An 11071-nucleotide genomic window follows, 5' to 3' on the forward strand; every position below is an offset into this window, starting at 1 on the left:
TCTACTCCGTTAACTTTATCCAAACCGGAAGTGGTTCAAAGTAGTCATTTCCGGTATCAAATTTTATCGCCATAGAACGAAAACGGAAATAAATAACAAGAAACTGTTTATTTGAAAACGATTCAGAGTCTCCAGGCAGCGTATCATGACTATCCAAAACACTCTACCAAAACCGGAAGTGGTTCAAAGTTATTATTACTTTCTTTTCAATACTGATTTCCGTAGAGCAAAAATGGTGAATAGAGCTCCTTCTGGATACGCGCCTTTGGTGTGGGAGATCCGGGTTGGATTCTCAGTGGGAGCTCACGTGGTTCGGATTCCAGGTAAATCCGTAGGTCTCGTATCATATAGCCTCGCTGCTGAAAGGGACATTAAGCTCAAACTCGACTCAACTCAAAACCGGTTAATGTTATCAAGATGCGGTTTTCTGCATCCCCAAAATAGGTTTGATGTGTTCCGTTAACTCTCTATTCAAATCAAAAGTGGCCAAAATGAGCCATTTCCGGTTAGAATATTTATCGTCATAGAACCAAAACGGTAACTGATAACAAGAATCGGATTTTTGCAATTGATTTAGGGTCTCATATCATGACTATATCATGACTATCCACCATGCTGTACCAAAACCAATAGTTGTGCAAATTACTATTACTTCTGATTTCAATACTGATTTCCGTAGAGCTAAAACGGTAAATGCTATCAAGATGCAGTTTTTCGAAATCATTTAAGAGCCCCAAGAATAGGTTCCATCTGCTCCGTTAAACCTCTATTCAAACCGAAAGTGGTTCTAATTAGTCATTTCCGGTGTCAACGGTTATCGTCATAGATCGAAAACCGTAGCAGACAGTGAAAATCGTTTTCTGCGAACGATTCAGCGTCTCAAAACAACATAATATGATCATCTGCAGCACCATATCGAAACCGGAAGTTGTTCAAATTTACTATTACTTCCAGTCAATGTTTATTGTCATAAAACGAAAACGGTAACTGATAGGAGAAGCTGTTTTCTGTAAACTATTCAGTATCACAAAACAATATGTAATGATTATCCACAACACACTACAGAAACCAAAGGGGTTCAAATTTACTATTACTTATGGTTTAAATATTGATTTCCGTGGAGCAAAAACGGTAAATGAAATTAAGAAGTGGCTTTTGGCAATCGATTCATGTCCCAGGAATAGATTCTATCTTTTCCCTTAGCCCTCTATTCAAACCGGAAGTAGTTGAAACAAATGATTCATGATTTCAACCTTTGCCGCTATAGAACATAAATAGGAAAAGACAGTGAGTAATGGGTTTTAGATATGGATTCAGCGCCCGATGAGCAGATTCTATCTTTGATTTTATTCCTCTTTTGCAACCAATACATATAGATGCACTATGTCGTCGTAGAGCGTTCACTTCCCGTGCTTTGGCTCCCTGGTTCGATCCCAGCTCGCGCCATGTGCACTTTGTGGTGGACAAACACCGTGCTCGTGGGTTTTCTCGCGGTTCTCCCGTTTCCTCCCATTTTCTTCATTTCACCATTTCATTCATTTCTCATCATCGCCGTCTCCTTTAGCCTAACCAGCATAATCGTGGGACGTAAAACTTAAAGATTTCATTTATTTTTTTCATAGTATCGTAAATTTTGAAGAAACCTCTCTCGCCTCGATTCTAAAAAAAAAAGAAAGAAAGAAAGAAAGAAAGAAAAGAAAAAAAGAAAGATATTTCTCGTTTTCATTCTCGAAAAACTCTTCTCGTCTAGCCTCGTTATGAAAATTTATGTATAATTGTAATGCCCGAATCTTTTTTTTCTTAATTTCATTTAGAAGTTATTAAAACCCTTCCGCGTCACCAAAAGTCCGCGAAGTGTGTGATATAAAAACATTTAAACTACATTTATTATTGGAGTATATACTCTGTAATAACTTGTGTATTTTTAAACGCTGATAGATGTTCTTCATTGTGGTCGTACAATCACTTTATCAATTTATAGCTTTTATACTGTGAATTATGGGAGCCGATCCTGGGGACAGAAAGCTTGCTTTTGATTAGGTTTTTTAAATTAAAATCTTCATTGATGTTTGTAAGATGATAGGTCTCTATAACAAACCCAAAGGGAACAGAACATCCAAGTTGGAAATTATACGCACATATACTTTTAAAAACTTATATTTATATTGCAATTTTGTTGTTTGATAATTTTCTAATTTCGGGTTCTTAACGGGATAACGGGAAGAGATAAATATAATTAGAATGTAATACCGGAAAACACTTTTAAATATTATTTTGAATTTTATTCTGATAGGCATATTCAACAAACTTAAAAAGTTCGTTACTGAATTCTCTATGTCTGTGTGTCTGTCTGTCTACCCGTCTGTCTGTTATTTCCGATTTTTTTTTTTTTTCAATTTTGAACTCTGCATTCGATACAGCATCAAAAACTATCAGAAAAAGTGATTAAATTTTTCGCGTCACTCTTACCGTTCCCGAGATATTGGCCAAAGAATGGCCGATTTCCAGAGATTTAAGGAGCCATAACTCGGGAACCATAAAATGTAGAGATATGATATTGATGTTGATCAATACCGAAGAGGTTGTTAAATATTTTGATGTCAAATAGCAACCGGTGGCCACTGTCCAACTGGCCACTGGTTTGGCCAATTGCCAGTTGGCCAGTGGCCATCAATTAATATTGATAGGAAAATGTTTAGCATTCTATTAGGGATTGATTAACACTAACATAATCTCTCTCTGACTTATCGTTCCCGTGACATTGTCCAAAAGATAGTTCCGATTTCGGGAGATTTAAGGAGCCAAATCTCGGGAACCGTAAGTCACACAAACATCAAATTGGTGTTGATCAATACCTAAGAGGATAGTGAACATTTTGGTACCAAATTGTAACCGGTGGCCACTGATTAACTGTCTACTGGCCAACTGGCCACCGTTTCCCAGATATTGGCCAAAGAAGTTCGAATTTCTAGATATTTAAGCAGCCATATTTCGAGAACTGTAAGTCATAGAGAGATGATATTTTGGTAATTTTTGCGAGAAAGAGAAGAAGGTGCAGATAAAAACATTTACTTTTACATCTAGGAACAATGACAGTTATCCTTCCCATTCTCCATCTCTCCATTCTTTTTAAGTTTGTTCCGGCAATGCTCTTGGAGCATTCTCAACTGGTTTTACTTTCATACCATATTGTTAAGAACAACAAAAAATAGATCTATTAAACATTTTCAACAAGTGCAGAGTTGTTTAAAAATAAATTTAAATGAAAGAGGTACAATATGAAACTAATGAGAATTGCATATTGAAATACCAGAAAAATACAAACACAACAAAACCTGCATATCCAAATATAATTAAAATTGAAAGCTGAGATACCTGAGCATGGTGTGATTTCACTGGTGAGAAAATGTCCGGCGCAATCTTCGTGATGCACATTATCTGATAAGCGATTTCTTGTCTTTGTTTTAATGCTTACTTTCGCACAGGTACGATGTAGCAAATGGAATTATTACTTTTAAAGCAGCAGATACCAGACCAGGATATTCTTCTCTCCTCTTCAGCCAGAACTTCTCCAAGCCTTCGTTACAGAAAACCAGTTCCAAAGACTTGTCGCACGATAATTCTAGTGATTCTCGAAAATTAAAATACTCAGTAACTTTTTAAACGACTGTCCAAGTTTTTTAAAACCAAAATTAGAAATCAGTTTATTTTTTATCATATGGCCCAAAATTAGGGGAGTTATGAAGTTTTAAAATTTTCTAACGGCCTCCATTTTAAAACAGTATGACGGATCAGATACGATATTTGTAATATGAATGAACTGACCAAATTTGGTTTGAATCCATTCGCTTTTAGGAAAGTTATTGTATCCATATATACAAGAAATGGATTCTATTATTATAGAAATAAATGGATATCGTTAGATCTCCGCAATGGGTATTATAAAAATCACACACAAGCTTATTACAAACCAGAAATTATAAGGAGGTCGCTGGCAAGAGGATGTGATAAAATGACGGTGAGAACCACTCCTCTAATTGAATATTGGTAAATAGAATAATAAACAAAATGATTTAATTGAAGGGCTCAATTTCATCAAAGAAGTAGGCCAACGTATTGCACACCTTACTGGTGACAAGCGGGCTACTACTTTTCTGATACAACGTATCAGCATAGCAGTTCAGCGAGGAAATGTGGCTTCCATTTTAGGTACATTACCTCCTGGAAAATTATTAGAAGTTTTTCTTTTATAACTAACTGTTTAGAATTTGCTGTTTATCAGTCTGTAAAAAAATGTCAAATATGTTCCAATTTATAGATAAAAAAAATTCTATTTAAATTGTAATTTATATGAATGCAGTGTAATTATGTCATTTCGGTTAATAAATTAAATTCCAATTTAAAATAAAAAAATTATAAACTTGGCTAATGAGTGTAAAAAAAATTAATTCATTTATGAAAATGATAAAGTCATTAAGTCTATTTTGAATTCATAAAATTAGAAACTCTGTTTCACATAAATTTACAGTATGTTTGAGCTTATTTTAATATGCTCCCTAAGTACTGAAACGCCATAAGGATTGAACTCCTTCGTACTTATACGCAAAATGAAATATTTAAGTTTTGCATCCCACGATTATGCCGGCTAGGCTAAAGAAGACGGTGATGATGAGAAATGGATGAAATTAATAAACTGGGAGGACAGGGAGAACCCGAGAAATCCTATGAACACTGTGTTTGTCTACCACAAAGCCCGCTTGGCGCGAGCTGGGCTCCACGCACCAGAGGTGAATGCTCTGTCACTGAGCCACCGTGCCCCCTAGTAGTACCGTACACTTTATAGCATGGGAACTTTGGTTTGATTCTCGGCGGAAGTTCATGCGATTCGGGTTCCACGTTCCACGTCTCACATATCTTTGCTGCCGAAAGGGAGTTGAGTTGATTTTGAGTTTAATGTCCCGTTCAGCAGCGAGGCTATATGAGACGTGGACCTACTGATTAACGTGGAATCCGAACCACATGAGCTCCCGCCGGGAATCGAACCCGGGTCTCCCACGCCATAGGCGCGTATGCTAACCGCTTAGCCACGAAGGAGCTCTCTGCCGAAAGGGACGCTAAACTTAAATCCAATGCAACCCAGAATGTCCAAGGAATTTCAATCGCTCGGCCAAACTTTTTGATTGAAATGCGATGTGAGGTCTCAGCAGTTCAATTTTAGAACAGTCACCTTTACTGAATGGGTTTCCTGGATCTATCTCAGCTACCGTCAAGTGGGTTTTGTGGTGGACAAACACCGTGTGCGTGGGATTTTTCGAGATCCTTCTGTTTCCTCCCACTTAGCCTCGGTGCATAATCGTGGGACGTTAAACTCAAAAAAGAAAGGAAGGAAGGGAAAAACGCGATCCATTAGAATTTGTCAATAAATTAACCATATTTCAAAGATATGAATAAAATAAACTTGTTTTATAATGTGATCAATGGATGATGATCAGATTTATATTATATCGCATCAGATTTATATTATATTTTTAATCCTTTCCGTGAGTTTTCTAGGGAGTACTGTCGTTTCCTCCCGCAATCTCATTCCACCAGTTCTTCCATCATCATTCACTTAAAACAGGAGCTGAAGCATAATTCATTTGCCTTAACCATTCGTCTCCCTTAGCCTAAAGGGCGTAATCGTGGGACGTCAAACTGAAAAAAAAAAGATATTTTTAATCCAAGAAAATTGTGGGAGTTGGCAATTACGAAGCATTTATGGTAGGTTGTTTCCGCCGATAACGTCAGGTACGAATTGTAAAACTTGGGTGGCAGGTGGCAGCACAGGTTAGTTCCTCTGAATTATTGCATCGTTTGCAGAGGTACGTGGAGTGTTAATGGACAAATCGTGATAAGCAATCCTACGTGGAAAAAAAAAATCTTTGCCTACAGATTCATTACAAACAGATGAGCAAACATTCCTTTCCTTTCGGTTTTTAAAATCAGCAACTGTTATTTTTATCAGAATAAAACCTTCTTTTGAAGGAAAACAACAAAAGTTCTTATTACTTAATCAACAAAAGTCGGTATCACGAATTCGGGACTGAGAACACATGGGAAGAAAATCATGCTCTTAAGTTGTATAACGAGGTTGGGTAAATTAGCTGTTAATAACGTGGTACAGCAAGCTGTTATATTTTCCTTTCTCATTTTGTAAGAAAAAAAAATGTTATTGATTTCTGTTTTAAACACCTGAGAATATTGAAGGTTACCTTATAATGATTGACGTGTTAAAAAATCATGCTTCCTCTTTACTGATTAAATGTAGTGTAGGAGTTTAATCAATATGCTAGGCGCATATATTTCTCAAAGTTTGAAGCAGAATTTCGATTTTTTTTTCTCGTTGTACCATATTGCTTGGCAACATAACACGAGTGATGATTTCACGCCGATTACGTAAAAAAAAAAATTGTTTTGGAATTTACTTTGTTCTTATATTTTATTAATTGTAGGAAAAGTATTCGGGTTAATGCGTTGTGACCCCTACACATCTTCCTAAGCCGGTACAATTACTGAATTTCAATTCGTTTAAAGTAAATGTAGCACTCACTTTTTGCTCAAGTGATCCCAGGTTAGATTCCATACCAGGCCATGTGCGTATTTGATAGATGACATCAAGGGATAGTATCGAGACGAAACGAGAGGAGACTTTGCATAGTCTCGGTCTCGTCTCGGTATATAAAAGCCCGTCTTGGTCTCGGTCTCGTCTCGATAATTCGTGACGAAACCGAGACGAGGCCGAGACTAGTCTCGGTCTCGGTACAATCCCTAATTGACATTGTGTCCGTGGGTTTTCACGGGGTTCTTGAGTTTCTTCCAGAGATGGTGTGTGTCAATGAAAACTTGGCCCACGACCCACTGACCCACAACTCTCCGTGATCCACGACCCACTACCCTCCATGACGCATGACACACCATCCACCGTTACCCACTCTGACCCACCACTTTCCATAACCCATTGTCATCAACTCTGACGCAGGATCCACGCCATTTTCGCCAGTGACTAAAGAGTTTAAACTTGTAATAAAACAAAGTTGTGAAATTATTACTAATCGGAATATAAATTTCAACGGTCAATCGCTCAAGCACCGCACTGTTACAATACCGGTGGATCTAATCTTTACGATATAAAATGGTACGGTAAAGAGTTTGTCATGAGCCACAACATAATTATTTCCTTGTTGAATTACGGATACTTTTCTATGGAAAATAGGATGAAATTTGGTACCTGTAGTTCTTTTTTCATTTAGATATACTCATCTGAGGTAAGTAAATAAGAACAAATGAAAAAGGAAGAAAAATGGGTGCCTTGACAGTAACATGTAGACAAATTCACCAGTATCTAGAAGATGCTGTCTACAATGCACTGGGAAGTGTGGGTCGGTGGATCAGAGTGGGTCAGAATATCATGCTGGGACATTGGTGGGTTGTAGGTTGCAGTGGGTCAGGTCCTGTTGACCCACGACCCACTGATCCAACTCCATCTGGTTTCCTCCTCCATTCTTTTTCCATCAATCATTTCATAAGCATTCTCTTTCCATCAATCATTTCATAAGCACTCTCTTTCCATCAATCATTTCATAAGCATTCTCTTTCCATCAATCATTTCATAAGCATTCACTTTCCATCAATCATTTCATAAGCATTCACTTTCCATCAATCATTTCATAAGCATTCACTTTCCATCAATCATTCCATAAGCATTCTCTTTTCATCAATCATTTCATAAGCATTCACTTTCCATCAATCATTTCATAAGCATTCTCTTTACATCAATCATTTCATAAGCATTCACTTTCCATCAATCATTTCATAAGCATTCGCTTCCATATCCGTCTTCATCATTAGTCCAGTCGTTTTAGGTTAGGTCTTGCGAAAAATAGTCTAAAGCTGAAAATTGGCAGATTTGTTCTATTGCATATCCTGAAAAACATATCAAAAGTCCCCTAATCTCCCGTGGTCGCTTCCTGGAATTCCAGGCGGTTAAAGTTTGGAGTGCTGGAAAAGCAGAAGTTATCACTGGAATGGCCGTTACGTACAAACGACTAAACCCACAAAGCTAAAATATGTCCCAAATGAAAGATAAATAATTGGGCTTCAGTTCAAGCTATATATTGTTTTAATTACGTACCATCCAGGGCCTCACGAAACGATTGAACCCCTTAAAAGTCGAAATGAAACGAACTCATTTTTCCCTTGCTTGTTTATGGAAGTTTTGCTATCGCAGATATCGTAAAACTACCCAATAATAATAATAATAATAATAATAATAATAATAATAATAATAATAATAATAATAATAATAATAATAATAATAATAATAATAATAATAATAATAATAATAATAAAAAAAGTTTCAGTAGTCGGGTCAAGACTTCATTTCGAAACTAGTATGTGCCCTAACCAAACATCCATGTTTCAGGAACCTGCGGGACTTCCCCATTAATTTTTATAGAGGTAGTTGGTGAGTATTTCACACTATATGCCAGTAGCCAAACTCTCTCTATAAAAATTATTGCGTGAGTACCGCAGGATTCTGAAACATGTATTTTTGGAAAGCCCACATAGAATATTAGTTCCATTGGAGCTATCGACCTTTAAAGTTTAATTTTTCGTGGTTTTGGCAGTCTGTACTACAAACGAAGTACTTTACAGCCTGTACTCCAACGTGCAAACGAAGTACTTTGCAGCCTGTACTCCAACGTGCAAACGAAGTACTTTTGTGTACAATTAAACCCATTAGAGGGAAAAACCCTCGATTTTAACCGTTCCAGATATATAGAGGAATAAGGGGAAGGCTGGTGCTCCGATATTTTGCTAAGTTTTGAATATGTAACAATAGTATAAATAAAACAGACTTTTAAAATGAAGAATTCCTTCATCTACGAAACTTTAGTAATATGCTGCATTAGACATGGGGGTTGCAAAACTGAAGAGTCCATAAAAATTCTTGGGGTTGTTTTGGAGGGGAAGGCGAAAATAACGAGGTTCACATAATTATTGTTGTCTGAAATAGGCGTGTAAGGTGTCTATGTATAGGTTTCTTGGTACGCTGAATCGAATAAAAGCATCATCAATCAAATAGGATGAAAAATATGAAAAATGGTGGACGTTTGCAACAATATGTGTTTATGTTTCTTATTATTTGGTTTGTTCTTCTACAGCCTCCTACAGCTTTTGCACAGAATATTGTATTTTTCTTTACATAATAACGTAATCAATACATTTTCATATAACTTTTCTCATTTTCTACATACTAAAGACATGATATATTAGCAAGTAATACCATACAATTTTGTTTTTCGTGTCAATGACGTTATTCCTCATAGACCCTTCTTTTACAGCCCCGGGTAAAAACTACACCACTCACCTCAACATTGAACACAATTTTCATTCGCTCTGGTGCATATTTCTTAACGTTTAAATGCAATTTTCAAACATATTCACTCTAACATAGCTGAAAATCTACAAAAGTTCAGAGCATCAGCTTTCCCCTTACCCCTCTGTATCTCCGAAACAGTTGAGATCAAGGGTTTTTACCTCTAATGGAATTCATTGTTCACAAAAACACTTCGATTTCACATAAACTCGTCCACAATTTCGTGTCACACTTGAATCGGTTTCCTCGTTAGATATCCTTGAATTGAACATGGATGAATGTGAAAACCTCATGAGTAGTTTTCGGAAAAATCGAGATAAACGATTTAGTGTAATCCTCAAAATTGATGCTGTTCAATAACAAAAGCGCCTGTAAGGTGAAATTGACACTGAAGTATTCAATCACCAAAGCTCTTCAACATAGTAGTAGCTAGATAACACAGCATACTTTGGTTAATGAGATAAAGCCCAATTTTACAATTAACTCAAAAACTTTTTGTTTAACCACAATCTTTCCAAACGTAACAATAGGCCTATATTGATCGCGAGAAGTCGTGAAGTTTGACCTAGATTGACCAGTTTCACCACCCAATAGAACGTGAGAGTGTGTCCCGGTTGTCAACCCCCCACCCACGAAATTTTGCCAGTGTTGTCTCTCGCGTTATATAGAGAACATCTCCTGAAGGTGCAGTGTTGTCTGATTGCCGCTAAGTTTCGTTCTGTTATTGCTGTTGTTTTACATTTTTGCTATTATTATTGTTGTTACTCTTTAATTCGAATAATTGTTAATGATCGTGTTATAGTTCTTCCTCATGTACTCCCCAGATATGGTCCCCAGTGTATTCCCATAAGAGATAATCATCATCATCATCATAGGTATTCTGCCCTAACTGGCAGGTCACTTGCTGCAGCTGAGAAGCTTCCATGCTCACGGTCCTCCGCTAGCCTCTTCGATTTCACGTATGATCTTTCTGTTTTTTATTTTTTATATCATCCATTAATTGTAGTCTCCTTCGCCCCTCCCTCTCTTTCCCGTCACCATACCCTCTAGGACGTCCCTCATGATACAATTTCTTCTTAGGCAATGTCCCAACCAGTTTCTCTCCCTCTTCTTAACAACATCTAAAAGTGATCTTTTTCCCCCACTATTTCTAAAACACTCTCATTCGTTTTCCGCTCGACCCACCTAACTCTTTCCATTCTTCTCCACACCCACATTTCGAGGCTTTCAGTCGTTTTTCATTACTTTTACGTAATGTCCACGTTTCCGCTCCATACAGTACAACACTCCACACGAAGCATTTTATGAGTCTTTTTCTCAACTCTTTATTCAAGGTCACACACACACACACACACACACACACACACACACACACACACAAGACTTTTCTTCCTCCTAAAGGCTTCTTTCGCCATTCCTATCCTTGCTTTTATTTCGTGTTTGCACTTCGAGTCATTACTAAGAATGCTACCCAGATATCGAAAACTATTCACCTATTTTCTCCCCTCCCACTTTTATATTTGACACCTACTCCTTCGTTCCAATCACTTTAGCTTTTGTCTTTCTAACATTTATTTTCATGCCATATTCTTCAAAGCCCATCCTCAGGTTTTCTAACATTTTATTGATTTCCTTTTCAGATTCTACAAGCGC

The sequence above is a fragment of the Thermobia domestica genome, chromosome 10, assembly GCF_964235325.1.
Source record: "Thermobia domestica chromosome 10, izTheDome1.hap1.1, whole genome shotgun sequence".
In the NCBI taxonomy this organism is placed as follows: domain Eukaryota; kingdom Metazoa; phylum Arthropoda; class Insecta; order Zygentoma; family Lepismatidae; genus Thermobia; species Thermobia domestica.